Raw genomic sequence first — 15,640 nt, 5'->3', positions numbered from 1 at the left:
TTCTTCTGTTCTAATAAAGCAAATAAGCTTTTTCCTACTTCACCATCCATGTCAAGCCAATAACAAGATGAAATTTCTTAGGAAGGCAAGCTTCTTATTTCCTGATTATTAACTACTAAGGAACTCTTTACAAGTGGCAAGACAGGGAGCTAAAGAATTACCTGAAGGACAATGTTCCCACTCTTCATAAAAGCAAAGCACAGAACAATTTGACTGATAGGAGAAATAAAATAAATTTCCTACACAATTTCATATTGTTGAACTTGTACCTCCCTCAGCACTGTTACAGTGGGAAAAGTTACTACCAACACCAGCATGAAAATGGGGAAAGAGAGAAATTGCACTTAATTGTATTCTTTGGAGGACTTCTGGTTTCATTTTAGGGAGAAGATAATGAGCAGCCCGGGGGGCCAAGGCATGTTTCCCAGGTAGGTCTGCTGTTTTCTTGCTTTATCCTCAAAATTAGTTTTCCATCAGATTTTATCAGTGGAGTGTGCAGTTGTGTCTTCACATGTAATCCTAAATATTAAAGTTTTTTTTTGTTGTTGTTGTTGTTTGTTTTTTGGTCCTTACTACTGAGTGCTGAGGTCCTGAAGGAAAGGAGAGTTTTGGCTGATGCAGGTTTAAGTCCTGTTGTTTCTGACAAATGGGTGTCATTCAACCGCAAAAAAGGAGGCCCAATTTTGTCTTTAGTCTGATGGGAGCATAAATGGATATTTCCTGTGACTAGATATTTCCATGTTAAGGGAAATTTCAGAATTATGAGCAAGATACTTTTCTGTGACAATAACAAGGATCAGAGAAAGATGAAATGTCAGCTGCTGTCTCTTGTGTTGACAAAATTTAGGACTGCTGCCATTTATTTACATCTATTGTCCCTGTCCCTTGCACTCATCCTATGTGATGTTTCTTTGTTTATTTTTCTTCCTAAGCCTTGACATTGGGGCTCTTCCACACTAAGTATCTGGGTCTCAGTTTTAGAGTGAGTTTGTGACTTTGGCATCAGACCCACATCTAAGGTTAAAAAATGATTTTTAAACTTTAATGTTTTGCTGTACTTATCACAAGCAACTTCTTTAGGAGGCCATTCCATTATATTATTGACATTTAATTTTGATACAGTCACGGAGAAACAGGGAAGAAAAAGAAACAGAGGTAAATCTCACTTCCAATCGGTGTTCAGAGAAAGGAATCGTGAGGAAGTGGAGTTTGTGTGAGAAGAATGAGTCTCAGGTGAGGTTTAAAACCACTGTCTTGGCCGCAAACTTCCTGGCACAGTCCAGTTTACAGACTTCACATCTAAAAGTACAGGAGGCTTCAGGATCTCCTGGGACATCTTTTTGGGCATGGACATGAGATACATATAGGGTGTTTCTGTTGAATAGGAAACCACCAAATACGGGTGAAATGTTATTATTTGATCTCCTTCTATTTCATATTGCTTTAACAATCTATTCCATTGCTGTGCAAAGTAATAGTTCTTATTTAATGTTAACCTCTGCATTGCAGATGCGCAAACAAAAGGCCAAAGGACCTAATTGTTTTAAGGGATAAACCATCAGCAGATTAATTCTGTTCCTCTTTACATGTCCATTGTCAACTCCATTTATTTGTATACCCCAGGCTCCTGAGAATCATTAGTGTCTATTGGTAAATGATAATACCAGCTAATTTTTTACAATTAATTGAAATTTCACACTCTTACACTTCAATATCAGTCAATATTTTTACATACTGACACTTTTAATCAAGGATTATCTTTCACAAGGGAGCTACAACAGGGCCCTAATTAATTAAAGTGATAATTGCTTCTCTCTCCCTTGCAGTTTGTTGGTTACATAACACATTCTGCAGGAAATTCACATCTTTAGCATTCCTCTTTAAAATTCCCCCATTTTTAAAAAAGATCCTTTAGCTTCTAATGCCATAAGAATTTACTGAAAACTCAAATTATTTATTTTCTAGCAGTGATACAGAAAGGTCATATTTATTTTCCAGTGAGATTCCATATTCAAACAAAATAAATGACATCTTTCTATCATTGACATATTCCAATCAAATCCCAAGGGTCACTTTCCTAGAAGAGAGAGTGACAGTCCAGTGTCTCCCACTTTGGCGTCCTCTAGTTTCTTTTAGGTTCTTTATTACGGTGCAAGTTCTCATGTCCATGCCTCCTGGGTGCTTTCTGTCTCCTAGTCCTCAGCTACTTAATAGCTCTCCCCTGCCTGCCACCTGCCTCTCTTTAGCCTTTTCAGTGTAAAAGCTTTGTTAAATTTTCCCATCTGTGTTGGTCTCATCAATTCAGGAGACACTGAATCTAGATGCCGTCTATAATTGGCAGCCATGCTCTCTTCTCCTTTAATAGATATTGCTCTCACTCCCATCTTTTGGCACCTCTTGGTATCTGAGATGCATTTTTGGAAATAATTGATGGCAACGTCAAATCATGAGCTATTTCCCTAAGTCTTGGGAATCCAGAGCATTGAAATCCCTGCACCATATATTGGTCAGATTTTCTAAAGGTCACTCCTGTTTGCTTCTTTTAATTAAATCACTGTGACTATTTCATTTCACTTGTAGCAAACATTTGGCCACATTTTAAAATTATTATTTCTCCCAAACTTGTGTGTGCTGGCTTCACTTTTCCAATACGATTGCAATGAGACTTGATACCAAGAAGTCAGTTATCTACTATTCAAAAATTTCCCCTTCTTAGGTATAATCATGGAAAGACATCTTTTCTTTTTTTTCTTTTTATAAATAGACTTTATTTTTTGTAGCAGTCTTAACTTCACAGCAAAATACAGTGAAAGGCACAGAGAGTTCATAGACCAGCTATGCCCATGCATGCAAAAGTGTCCCCTATGATCACCAAGCCCTAGTAGAGTGATATATTTAACAGTCCCTGAACCTACACTGACATGTCATCACCACTTAGAGCCCATAGTTTACAGGAGGGCTCACTCTTTCTGGTTCTTCTTCTCTCTTTTTGGGTGGAAATGGGATTTCACTCCAGGATGGTCTCCTGACTTTATTTATTTATTTATTTATTTATTTATTTGGTCTCCTGACTTTAAGCGGTCCTCCTGCTTCAGCCTCAGGAATATCTGGGACAACAGGCATATGCCACTGAGCCCACCTGGGATTCACTCCTGGTGTTGTACATTGTGTGGATTTGAACAAATGTATAATGATGTTTCTCACCATTATAATATCATAAAGTGTATTTCTACGTCCTTAACTCATGACATTCACTTATCAAATCCTTCTACCTTCTCTACACTTAGTTTTCTCTAGAACGTCATGTAGGTCAGACTGGCTTCTTGTACTTAGTAATAAGCATTTAAGTCTGTTCCATGTCTTTTCATGGCTTGCTCGTTCATTTCTTTTTAGAACTGAATAATATTCTGTTACATGAGTTTTTCTAGAGGATTCTTTTTTTTTTTTCATCAGTAAAGGTTTACCCTTGCTCCTTGAAGATAAATTTTAGCTGTATATTAGAAAATATATTTCCTTTCACCATGCATATTATTTCATTCTTATACTACATTTTTCTCTGATTCTTAATTTCCATGTTCTTAAATTCTGGAACTTTCCAATAATAACCACATAACTCCTGTCCTGAATATTTTAACTCTTTCTCTTCTTCCTCTTCCTTTAATATACCCTACCCTTAATTGAGTACTGAGAGGATTTTTTAAATAAGATTTTTAAATAATTCAGGCAACAAAATCCTTTACCTTTCTGTTGAAGGATTTAAATGGTTTGTTTATACAGTTTGGGCAACTGTTCTGCTCCCTTGAGTCTAAATTCAAGAAAAGGGGAGGAGAGGATGTCAAGGAGCTGTTTCTTTTCCATTTCTCTTCCTTAGTTGATCTCCCAAGACTTGGCAGCCATGGCCATGAAGAAGCTGGGTAGAAATGCTGGTGACCTAAAGGAAAGACTATTCTGTGAAACAGCGCACTGACCCCTAAACGAGAACACCTACATCTTAATTCACTTTACCAATGGCAGACGGGGAACTCTGATTTCTATTTGAGAAGTAAGAGAAGTCCTATGGTCACTTAATGTCCCCTGGGGTATGCCCTTCTCTCTTACCTCTGCCTTTAGGAAAATTGATGGATTGGATATGTTGGTCTAGTCATCCCAGCTGTTTTAGACACGGAGTTTGCACAAGATAGTTAATGATAGTTAATGATAGTTGACTTACTTTTAACATCTTCACTTCGGTCCGCTCTTTACCTTATACATGCATCGATATTTCAGCTCCTTCACACAGCAAAGTCCTCCTGATATTTTCTGATTTCATTTGGAGAAACCTATTCCATAAGGACGGGATTTGAATGTCATTTTTTTCTCTCCTTTTATATCTGCTTCTTCTTTACTTTTTTCTTTCTTCTTCTCAGTTTTGAATCTGATCCCTACCTCTATTTGGCACAATAAATATTATCTAATGAAGATGTTAAGAGGTGGTCTGCTAAAAGTTTCAAGTTTCCTCCTACCCCAATATACTTCTGTTCATTCGGTAGTTACTGTTTCCTGATATAATGCCAAAAAACTGTTCCTAGGTAAAATTTCTCTTTCAGAATTAATCTTTCCTTATGACACATTTCCCCACTTTTGAAAAGAGCAGTCCATCTAAACTTTAGCAAAGTTTACTCCAGCTGCCTTTGTTGGTATATGGTAGCATAATTCTGGTTAAGTGAATGCAGTTAATCTCAAGCAAATGGACTTCCAAAGGGACCAAACTCTAGTTTTTATATATAACATATATTGAAAGAAATTTTAGCCAGAAACCAATCACATATGATTTAAGTAGATTTTTCTACACATTAAGGATAAATTTACTACCATTTTCTCTTCTTACTTAACCCTATGTAAAAGACATATGTAACAGAAGATGAAAATCAATTTGCATTGTGAATCTAAGTACCATTCTGAATAGTTTTGCCATGTGTAGCCTTAGGAATAAAACTGAAGTATGGATTTATATGTCCTTTTATTCCATTTCCTACTTATTTTTCTAATGTTTTATTAAGGGATTCCATGATTTACAGGTAATATTTTGCTGGAAAAGCTGAGATTCAAAACTGAGAAATTGTTAAAACTTCAGCAATAGATTTGAAGTAGTGCCAACCCCTTCAAATATGTCTTGGCCACTAAGCCATCTTCTGGGTTCTGCTGAAGAGCCAGCCTAGGGTCAGCAAGCTACTCTTGAGAGTAACTATTTTCCTCTCTTAGTGGTTTTGGAGATACCATATAGTCATTTTTGCTACTGATTTACATATAAATAATTAGGGTTTTTATTACATTATACTATTTGGACCAATAATTTTAAAAATAATGTTGGTGGTCATTGAAAAAAAAAATAAACAACTAGGCCTTTTATAAAATCAAGAATAATCAAAAACTCACTATGCAGGCTGGGGAGATAGCTCAGTTGGTAGAGTGCTTGCCTTGCAAGCATAAGGCCCTGGGTTCAATCTCCAGCACTGCAAAAAATAAAAAACAAACAAACAAAAACTAACTATGCAATGTATTTGTTCCCTGGAGATGTGCAACTTCAAAAATTCTAAGGAAGGATGATGGACTAACTCCTATAAAACTACATCAAATCAGACTTTCTTCTGCTTTCTCATTTCATAAGATTATTAGGAAGCTGTTATGGCATGTACTGGCCCAATTTGCAAAAATTGTCCATGCACTATCTTTAGAGTGAGCAAAAGAGACAAAGTGTAAAGCAGTATCTTGATGTCATCTTTCTTAATTCTGCCAATGTATTTTTTCTTTCAAATAGCAGATGACTTCATCTATAAGTCCTATAACCATATATGTAATCAGTTTGGCCATTAATTTTTTCAAAATGAAATACTTATATTTTGGAGAGGTGGGGCCATCTTTTTCTTTGCTTTTGATCCGGGGAAGGGGAGAGGAGAGCAGTTGGAGAGGAGCTGAGGATCTGGTGTTGCCTGAGACACTGAGTATTTCATGGTCCACAGACATTCGCAATGAGGTGATAGATTGCTCTCTCAGGCCCCTGTCACTTACACTGGGAACGTGATGTGCTTCTGGGGAATGTTGGGAAGGCACTTGTAAAGCTATTTTAAGAGGCGTGTGGAACTGTGAGAGGACAGGGAACTATGGGAGAACATGCCAGAAGCCTTGTTTGTAAAGACTGTATTCTCTTTAAGGGCTACTCGGTAGCAAAATCAAAAGGGACAGCTTGCCAGGAAGTAAAGCTGCTTATCTTGACTCAGTAGGAGAGAATTCCACACTCAATGAAGCCTGAAAATTAAAACTGAAACATTTCTTTCAACGAATGACAGGAAATTTGTTTTTCTGTTTGTTTGTTTGTTTGTTTTCTGTGTTTCTTACTTGAGTGCCCCAATTTATAGACCCCTGGTGCCATTAACTGGTACCAGTAATCCGCCAGAAGACAGATAGGACTTTGTTTTCAGAGAAACTGCATTTAAAGAGGCTGAAAGCTAATTTGCCTCCATCTTTTTTTTTTTTTTTTTTTTTTTTAAGAAAATGCTTCATTCATCTTAATACAAGATCCCAATAAAAAAGATTTGGACAGGAATGGCAGTTCTTCCTTGGAAGATTGAACCTCTTTAACAATGCAGCAAAAGAAACAAATATCACTTCAAAGTCAACCTATTGTTTGGTCTGTGAAAGCCCAAGAATCCAAAGACAATTGGGGTGCACCTTTCTTAAAAAAAGGGGAGCAGGTCTTGGAAACTCCCTCCATCTCCACCTCTGCCTGGCAAAATAGTTTCCAATCCAGAGGTATCTTACGTGAATATAAATAAGAGGATATTATCCATACTTACACCAGAAAAAGTCATCTTCATGTCAGTATCATTTTCATGTTCCTACTCTTCATTTTAAAGCTTACTTTTCTTTTCCTTGCTGTATTCAGTCAGAGTATGGAAATCATATGGTTTATAAGGGATGGGTATTGCTACATTAGAAATTTTTGTTTTTTCACTTGTTCTTCAACATTTATTGCTGCAAAATTAGGTGCATCCAGGTACTTTTGCTAGACATCTAGACTTCAAGATGAGTCATCCTGCTATTCTATCCTGAGACATAAGGGGAAAAACAAATGAAACACAACATATGGATGCTAGATGGAACTAGGAAATCACAGAGAAGAGGGTGGGATGAATCCAACTGAAGCTTGGTTTAATAAAGCACTAAAGGGTGAGTAGGGTCTTAATGGATTAATGGGAAGCAAGAAGGACCTCTCAGAAGAGGGTATGCCTGGTGCCAAAGCGTAAGAATAGAGCATTGCAAGTCCTGCCTATTTTTCTCATAGCCCAGAGTCATCAGGAGGAAAGCAGAACATATTAAGTGGATCAGGTCATAAAAGACAGCCATTCCACAGATTTGGACTTACCCTGTCAGTTACCGTGTGCAAACTCCTTCACCTAAAGGAAATATTTTACCTAAGTTATGTGTACTGCACTCTTCTATTTCATATGACACTCACTTAAGACGGTAATACACAATCTGAAAAAAACCATGACAGAGAAGATTAGTTAGTCTGGTCAATAGCAACACCTAGCCTGTGTTTGGGAACTGCACGGTGTGCCATGCTGAGAGCACACCGTGAAAACACAATGCCAGTTTTCTATTCCAATGATTTCACCACTCAGCCGCATGGTCTGGGCTTTGGCTAGAGCAATAGGATCATTCCTACGTGTATCCTAAAGCAAGTGACGGAGGTACTGGAGGAAGCAGAAAGTGTACCCTGTTATTTCTGATCCCTTTGGAGAAGTATGTTCGCAGATAACTGCCTTTGGTACACTTTGAGGAATAATTTCCTGAAGAATGAAAGCAAGATCAGGAAGCATAGTGGCCTGACATCATGTGTTATGGATGAAGGGAACTTGCTTTTCTATGGTGGTTCTAATGGACAGATCCCATTGTCCTGCAAGCATCTCTCCTCAATCAGCTGTCTTATTTGGGTTAGTACATGTCCACCATCCATCCTTGTACTGGATTCCCACTTTCCTGAAAAGTGATATTTGTGGATTAAATATGGCTTAAAATAGGACTTTATTTTTAAAAAATTATAATTTGCTTTGGATCAATGCATTCATCTCCTCTTCTCATTTTTACAAAAACCCCAAAGGAAGGTAATGACAAATTGAGGAAATTCAAAATTACTAACATCCCATGACTTGTCCAAGGCAACACAGCCTGGGTGCAATCTCACTGACACTGTCATTGACAGAAATGTCCCGAATGTATAGCAAAATTAACTGGTCACTCATCTGTGATAAATCCTATACATGAATTTTGGAGATGTTAATTAAGTGTGATGAGTCTGAACTTTTCTCTTGAATCAACAACCTGCCATAAAACCAGAGAATTTTAGTGTAAAATTCAAACCTCACTGACCCTGCCTCAAGGTAATTATTTTGCCTTCCTCCTGAGGATAAAGAGTGTTTACGTGGAAGAGAAGAGTCTCTGGTGCTAGGTCTCCGTGAAGCAATTCCCTTGTGGGGCATACTTAAAGCATTGTGTTTTACTTTCCTTGAAAATATCTTGTGATCTGATATGACCTGCTTCACACTGGAAGAAGTAGATGCGGAGAGGAAATTTTCTCTGTCTCGGGAATGTGTCGGTGGCCACCCTTGATTCACAGAGACAACTCCAACTTGGGGATCTTTGGGAAAGCACAACTGGAGAAAAATAACAGAGAGGACGTTTAAATCTTCAGGGTGGAACCTAAGATTTTTCCTGTGTGCCCTAAGGGGAGCTCACTTGACAGCCCAATAGATGCCTCTTTCCTCCAGGCTATGGTGAACTTTCCAGATCTTTCTTACTTGCCTTGGCTCTGTTAGAAGTGTTACTTGATTCTACAGAATTTAAACAGAATTTTATCAATGAACAGTTGTTCCTCACAAATAAGCACATCATAGCTTTGTCTGTGGTCCCTCAATAGGAAACCTAAGAAAAGTCTTACTCTCTTAAAATAGAGAAAAACTGAGTTCCCTCTCTTCCCTGTGACCTCTGCTAAACGTACCCATTCTTGTCCCTACTCTTCTCTGCATGGGAAGGCAGGGGAACTTCCTGGTTTAATCGTTATTCAGCTTGAAGTGAGCAGCAGACCTGTGATGCTGGGACTTGTGAGGAATCAGTGAGAAATGTTATAGCAGTTTTTTCAGAAGAGAATTACATATATGAGTAGCAATAACATTTTTCAACTCTAGTCAATTGGCATTCGGCATTGCGCATAAAAGGTCTCTGGGGTAGAGAATGAATTTTGAGAAATGAGATATTAGCATTTCCTGCTCAGACTGTTGACAATAACTGTGCTTCAATTTCCTTTTATTTAGCATGGGTTAGGACTTCTTTTCTTTCCTCCAGCAGGAAAATCACAAGAAAGGTTATTCCTCTTTTAAAAAATGGCTCTAAAACTGCCAAGGAATGTTGATGGGCCTGGATCAATTGAAAGTAATTAGTAATTATCTATTCAAATAAAAATTTTCAGTCTTATAGCCTAGTTTGGAGTGTCCCCATTTTCCTTCAAAATTATTGTTCTCAAATATGGATGCAATACTCAGTATTGAAGGGGAGGTGTTTTATGGTGGTATGAGAGATGTATGGTCAGCTTTCAGTGAGTGGCTTAAGTGTTCTGGGGACACTGTGCCCATGACTTCAAGTTCCTCTTGAGGTGAGGAAGAGAATGACCTTCTTATATTATTTAACATTTACAGCTTTTACATATTTGCATCTGTTCTGTCTTTATGATCTTGGAAGATAAGAACTATGACTGATTTCCTGGTGAGGGACATGAGTAATTAAGAGTTTACGCAATCTCAACTTCAATTCAATTTTTTCACCTCAGGTGTAGAACATTTCTCCAAGAAAGAGTGTGTCAGGCCTTCATCCATCCTGAAACTACCTCATTTCTATGATGGATTGTGCCATTATCTACACCTCTTACTTTAAAGTTTTTCATGGATAAAAGACATTGGGAACATTTTGTAAACACCTACATGCTAGATGCATGAAGCATACTACAATTATAATTGCTACTTACAATGATTCAGCTTCAGATGAAACCTTCGATGATTTTTATTTGGCTTGTTTAGATAATAGTACCATTATGAGGATGCCATTTTCTCCATGTCAAACACACTTTTAAATTATGTTCCTTGTCTTGTTAGACACACTCCTTCGTGTTAGACCCAGAGACATTTCACTAATATAAAGCACAGACAGGAGGTCATGGCTGCCTTCCAGTTAACCAGGATTGTCAATGAAGAACAAAACCCTCTCCCTGCTGCAGCAGAGCTTGCCACGTCCAGTAGGTTCTAATTGTTTTCTGCACATGTCCAGCATGAACCTTACAATTACTTATTCTTTCCTAATTCAAGATTAGAGGTTAAAGTTATTTCCAAATTATCAAGGAAATCCCTTCAAAACTGAGATAATATGTTCCTAATCTTGAAGAGAGTTAAGAAATGTCTAGTTTGCATTTAAATGATCTTTGGTAAGTGCTGACTTATGTCTTGCTGATACGGGTTAGAAAGGAGGTAAATGAAATGTGATCTAGGGAAAGGCATGGGCACAGGGCATCAGAGCCATGATGTCATCCTGGCATTGCTTGGACACAGGAATGTGCTGCTGTGTGTGCGACTAAGAATAAGCGATCTATTGATCATGTATTCTGGGGATAACAAAGTGTCTGGACAGAGAGTATTCTGTGACCATTGGCTACCTTACAAATTAAGTAGTTTTCCTTTGCAGAATCCCCAAAGAGTGCCAGTGCTCAAAAGAAAATTGCCATGTTCTGCAGTTGTGAGAACTTGTGACTCAGAGGCAGAAAGATCATGAATAGAAACAGTCTGTTTACCAGGGGTGTTCTGAGGAGAAGCCCCAGAAGGCTGCCTTCCTTCTGGTAGCCAGAAAGCTCAGGTTCTGCTCTGGTGAGCAATAGAACCGTGTGGTGGCGGCTTCTAGCCCAAAACAGAAGCAGGGTCACCACCCAGCTCTGTGCACACAAGGGAGGCTGTGACCCATGGTTTTATGCAAAGACAGTTTAGAGTAATTAAGATTGTCCTTTATTGAGGACATATTAAAATACAACTGTGCATGTGGGTGTGTGTAGGTATCCTGAAAATAGCCCTTCCTCTGCATTTGTCCCTACTCTGTCTCCTTATCTTTCCCCTCTCAGGAAATGGTACCACCATTCACTAAATTACTAAGTTCAGAAACTCAGCATACATTTCTTTAAAAAGAGCCTTCTTATTTTATCATAGTTTTGAAATTAGAGTAAAGATAGTACCAAGACTTCTCATGTATCCATCACCTAGGGTCCTCTGTTAAGCCATTGTATCACTGTGATGCAGTTAACACTCATGAATCAATAGTGAACCATTATTAAAGTCTGTACTTTATTCCGACTTTTAATTGTTACCCAATATTTTTTTTTGGTTTGGGATCCCAACCAGATACTACAATAAATTTAGTCTTCACGTCTCTCTCCTCAGGCTCTTAGGATGAGGGTTTCACCGTAACTGACCTTCTTGTTTTTGATAACCTTGACAGCATTGGGGTGGACTGGACTGAAATTTTGTAGACTGTCTTTCAATTTTGGTTTGTCTGATGATTTTCTCACAGTTCGACAGGAGGATGGAACTTCAGGAAGGAAGATCAGGGGTACCTGCTCTCCACGTGATGTATCACTTGGTGGTGTTAAGCCTGACCCCTCACTGCAGTGTTCACTGTGACATATATTTGACTCTCCGCTCCCTCGGACACCATGCTCCTTATTGTGGCCCTTAGTACATGACTGAGAACTTCTCATCTCATCTGTCTTATCTTGGGCTGTTGCTGCTTAAATCAGATTTCAGTCACACTTATTTGTCTCTGAGTTTCATGACACAATTTGCCTTTTTCTGCATTAAATCTTCTGTTTAGTATGTGGCATACATTGTTCCTTTCCTGTGGAACATTCTATCTTTTCACCTCTGCCCAATTGTCACAGCAAACATCTTATTGTTCAGTTGGATCATCTGTCACTCCTCAAAAAGCCTTTCTAGGGTTTGGGAAGGTCAGTGGAATGAATTAGACATCATTACCCTATATACATGTATGATTCCACAACCCGTGTGGCTCTGCACCATGTCCAGCAAGAGGAAGGAGATGTCGCGCTCTGCTCCATTTGTGTACAATGTGTCAAAATGCATTCTACTGTCATATATAATTAATTAGACCAAATTTTTTTTAAAAAAGCCTTTCTACTGAATCCAGTCTAAAATAGTGCCCTTAGGCTTTGGTTTATGAGCCCTTAACACCTTGTCTGTTTACTTTCTAGAATTTAATACTGTTATTTACCTAACTTTCTCTTTATGTTTTTGAACCTCAGGAGGAGGCAGGCACACAGCTGTCTAATTTACCAATGTGCTCTAAAATCATGTCTGATACATTAGTTATTAATATCACTTGACTGAATGAATGAATCACAGGGTCTTAGATTAATAAAACAACAAAGCTTGCTTTTGAAAATGAAGGGAAAGCCACTTGCTCTGGGTATTTTGGATGATATCTGATATTTAGGAAAATTTCTTTGGCCTCAGTTGTAGACAGTTGGTGAATTGTGCTTCATTTGATATTTAATGTCATCCCTCCTCCTTGCTTTGTTTGATACATGATTTGAGAATATATTTTAAGAAGACAGAGAAAACAAGATTTATTTCCTGTAAAAAAAAAAAAAAAAAAAGGAAAATCATCTATAACTCTTCAATAAGACGGTCTTGGATCTGAGAGGCCACCTCTGGGTTGTCATACTTGATGGTCCCTGAACAGAAAAAATTGTGCAAACAAAGAGATGAAACTCAAGGGAAAGAAAATGAAGACGCCTGGCAGGAGCACAAGAGGAAATCTGACCTAAGTGTCAAACAAACAGAGCAACAAATAGGTACCTTTGAGGTCGTCCGGACTCAGGTGTGATAAGGGCCCAAAACCAAGATAGGGAAAAGTTGTACATATTTAAAAATGCTTAAGGATCTCCTCTGTTCTTCACCATTTAGGATCTGACCCCTGTCCTTCCCAACTCTGCCAGCAGTCACATACATTTTTCCTAACTCAGTGGTCTTGGGCTTCTCCTTTTTAGATTGGGTGGGGCACAGAAGTCCTGCAGTGACTTACCTGAAAAAGTAGGACGCAGGTGTCATACTTCGACAACACCCCAGCACATCTGGAAAGACTCATTGGAATAGGCAATTGCTTGAATTAAAATGATCTTATCAGTGGTTAATCAAAATGATAAGGATTTGAGATAGTGCTATAAGCTCATATTCTTCTGCCACTGGTTCACATTGAGGACATGGAGTCAGCCTTCATGGTTACCCAAGCTAACTGCTCCCTGATGAGTTTAGCTCAAAAATGCTACAGAGGGCAGGTACCATTTTTACTTCATCAAGAGGTTGTATCTGACCTCCGAGATCACTGAACCGCTGAGGATCCTGGCTCCTGGCTCAAACCTTGAATCCAGGTCTGTGGATCGCTGCTGTCCTTGCAGTCTTCCATGGTCAGAGGTGGAAGCATTTCAAGGAAACCTTTCACCTGCTCACATAACCATCTCAGCTTAATGTCCAGGTGTTACTCTGCTGACTGACCACCTTTTAACCTGAGGGAAACAGGAAATGGGCAGATAGGGTTGTGTAGATGTGGACATTCTGTCTTCCATGAAGCGATTGTAATCAGTCCCTGGTCCCAAACTACTCATCTCTACAAATAGTCCTTATATTTTTTCCTGCTTTTTACTTTCCTTTCTGCATCTTCAACTTCTCTTTTTCTAATTATATGCTTCCCCTTATCTTGGCTATGGCTCAGCACATTATACCTTTGCTTTTACCCTATATCTGTAATCTTATTTACCAAAGGCCTTTTGACTCTTCTTTGTTCTATCATAACCAAACTACCTTCAACTTGGAGGTGACATCCCTTCCCACGCATCATTAAATAAAATCATAGACAATTGCAAAACATTTTAGAAAGTTAAAAACAAAAGCATCTAATCTCAAAAGGTCCTTTGGGATCACTCTCTATATAAAATGATATCAATAACATCATAATAGATATCTAAAGGGTAGCATATGAAAAAAAAATCTATCCCAAATTAAATAATATATAGGAAATGTTATATTATATTTACATTTACTCTCAGAACTAAACATAGTGAACTTTCTCTTTATACATTTTTAGAATTCTGTATTTATTTTTTAAATTTATTTGTTTTTTATTTTTACAGGCTGCATTTTGATTCATTGTACACAAATGAGGTGTAACTTTTAATTTTTATGTTTCTGCATGATGTAGATTATAACATGTATATATTTATTTTTCAATCAGAAAAAATAATGACCATAATTTTTTAAAACTATAAGTATTATGTATTCTATGTCATATAAGTGTCCAAAACTTAGCTATGAACATCCACGAATCCTTAAGAATTTTTCATAAAAGACTGTATACTTCAATTAGCACTGATTTTCATTATTGTCCTGTAGCAACATAACCAAATTAACAAAGTGAAGGTTATTGAATGGGTCTGTTGTACATTTGAGCTTGCTTGAAAGTTTTGTTTGTTGTTTATTTTTTCCCTAGGTAACTATTTCATACTTTGGAGTATCCATTTATCTCTTTGTACTTTGGGGTTAGAAAATTTTTCTAGGACCCACAAAAGAAAGTAGGGCAGTTATTTTATCTGTATAGATTCAAATGTAGAAATTGAAATTTCTACCTGTGTGTAGAAACCTAATACTGTGTGTTTAAATAAGTCTCATTTCAAGTTTGATAAAATTTATGTGTCCTATGATGCATAATTTTGAACATGCTTAATAAGAATCTAAATCCTGATAACTTTGCAAAAGTGCTCTTACAATAAAATATAATTTGAAATCCTCCAGTTGTTAGCAATTCAGGCCCTAAGTTTTCTTCTTGATAAACACTTTAAGCTGTAACCCTTCTACTTCATTCCATTCCCACTTCCATTAGCCCAGGAGTTCTATTTAGTGTAGAGAATTGATGATTTTATAAAGTTTTTGAATGTTTCCACCATCTAGCCATGTTGTTTCTACTTAAATTCAGCTTACAGTTCTTTACATGGATTGTCTGAAAATAAATTTAATAATTCAGTTAGTTAAAAAAAATGGGGTTTTAAGTCTTAGCTTGCCTGTTCTCCTTTCTCTTCCTTGGTTGCAACAGCAAGATTTAACTCACTTAAACATTCCTTCTGCTATATCTTCCTTACCTGACCTCTCATCACTAAAAAGATATTTCCCTGGCAAATCACTTTTTCCTTAGTGTGGTTACTGCCATAGGAAACATGGATCTTATGCCAGTAAGTCTGGGCACAAGGGGCTCTTCTTCTAACCCTGGAAGTCTTGAAGCTGTGTACCACCACTGAGACAATTAATTTGATAATTTTTCAGAGATCTGGAGGGATGGGTGATATATGTCTGATTGGGGGAACTTCCTGAACACAATGTTTCTGGGACAAATACTAGAACATAATACTTGTGGTACATAGTCTATGCTTCCTATATGCAAGGTCTTCAGTAGTGTAATGAAGACTGATTTTTTCCCCTTGCAGTTAGTGTATGAAGAAAATGAA

At 37.7% G+C, this 15,640-nt stretch overlaps 1 protein-coding gene and 1 long non-coding RNA gene across 5 annotated transcripts in view; one reads left to right on the top strand and one right to left on the bottom strand.

The window, feature by feature from the left end:
- Positions 1-15,640, top strand: part of CHRM2 (cholinergic receptor muscarinic 2) — a 154,285-nt gene that overhangs the window by 33,346 nt on the left and 105,299 nt on the right. The gene's annotated exons all lie outside the window — the stretch shown is intronic.
- LOC306667760 overlaps positions 12,202-15,640 on the bottom strand; it is a 50,010-nt gene continuing 46,571 nt past the window's right edge. Inside the window, exon 5 of the long non-coding RNA XR_013765639.1 lies at positions 12,202-13,651. This is a non-coding gene — a long non-coding RNA (uncharacterized lncRNA). The remainder of the gene's footprint in view (positions 13,652-15,640) is intronic.

The sequence above is a fragment of the Sciurus vulgaris genome (assembly GCF_902686455.1).
Source record: "Sciurus vulgaris genome assembly, chromosome: 8".
NCBI lineage: Eukaryota > Metazoa > Chordata > Mammalia > Rodentia > Sciuridae > Sciurus > Sciurus vulgaris.
This window is presented reverse-complemented; position numbering and strand designations above follow the sequence as displayed.